Genomic DNA, 1,669 nt, shown 5'->3' with positions numbered 1-1,669 from the left:
GAAAAGTATCATCCATGTTCCTGCTAGTTTTTTCTTCTTTGCGGTCGGCGGGGTATATGCTCGTTTAGTCTTTGTATACGTACGTTAGACTTTGTTCACATAGTTGGAGGGTAGTGTCTGCTCAATTTTGTGTTCCGCGTTTGTGTCAGTTGACATCGAATTCTAAACATTCTCAGTATTTGGACAGTCTTCATAATCATTATTGTCAGTAGCTGCTTAGAATTCCATTAGATCATTTTAGCATATTTGACTTAGCGCTCCCTTCATCCTTGCAATAGCCTTCTTCCTGTTCCGCCCGTTTCCACTTTGCTCACATTCGATCTGTTTTCCAGGTATTAGCTTGAGAAGTCCTGTAGGAATGTTATCAGATTCCCCTATTCCACTGACTGCAATTCTTTCATGTGTTTCCTTTGCACTTGGAATAAAATTCAGACTCCCCTACCAAGACCTACAGAGCCGTGGCAATTTGGTTCCCACGTGCCTTTCTGATTTCTCGCCATGTTTTCATCCTTCCGCCACAGGACCCTCTAGGAGCTTGTCAGAAATACCAATAATTTTCTTGCATCAGATCCCACTTCATGCTGTTCTCTTTGTAGCAGTCCTCTTCCCAAATCTTCAACTTCAGACCTCTTCTGAAAGGTCACTTCCGTTTTTCACCTCCTCCTGTCATTCTCAATTAAAACACTATATTTACCATGCCTTCCAGGTAATTCTGTCGCGTATTAAAATTTGAGAGCCATTGGTCTGTCCAATAAAAACATAACATGAGCCACATACGTAATTGAAAGTTTTCCATAGCCATGTTAAAATGAAAAAGGTGAAATTAATTTAAAAATATATTTTATTTACCTTGCTCCAAAATATTATTATATTATGTCATCAATGCATAGTATTAATAGTAATGAACTGCAGTATTAATGGGATATTTTACATTATTTTTTAATGAAATCTTTAAAATCCTGTGTGTTTTTTATCCTTAACAGCTCATTTCAATTTGGATACTAAATTTCCATCAGAAAATCTGATCTGGATTTTGGCTTCATAAAATTTACAGTTGCAAAAGTAGATACACATACCAAAGTTGTTCCAAATACACTTAAAAGCCTTCCAATAACTAAATGAAACAGCTGTTTTAAAATACTAATTTGAATTAATTTTAAAATTTAGTTCATCAGTTGTGTGAGCCACATTGTGAGAGCCCAATAGATATACCTGGCTATTAGCTACCATACTGAATGGCACAAATCTAGGAAGCGCCATATTATATCATAAGGTTGCTTAACTGGGGGCACCACATCTTGGGCACTAAATACTATTATAAGAATCCCAATAAATCATCCCTCTCTGGCCTGGATGACTTTGCAGAGCCATGCCACTCTCACAAAAAAATAGATTCTGTTTATGCCTTCATCATCATCATGCCTTCTTCTGTGTTTTGTATCTTAACAATGTATGTGATCAGAAGGGCACACTCCTACGCCTATGCTTTAGTTGCATGAGAGGCTAGAATATTGAGTTTTTGGCATCCTCCTTGGGGAACCAGACCGACTTATGTGAAAAATTTGAAAAATATGGGAAGGGTGCTCAAAGAGTTCTTGGCAGTCACTGCATGTCCCCACTACAATGTAAACTCTTAAAGGTAGGAATTGCATCTATTCTGTTTGTGAAC

This window comes from Ursus maritimus, unplaced genomic scaffold (assembly GCF_017311325.1).
Source record: "Ursus maritimus isolate PB19 unplaced genomic scaffold, ASM1731132v1 scaffold_4, whole genome shotgun sequence".
Lineage (NCBI taxonomy): Eukaryota > Metazoa > Chordata > Mammalia > Carnivora > Ursidae > Ursus > Ursus maritimus.
This window is presented reverse-complemented; position numbering follows the sequence as displayed.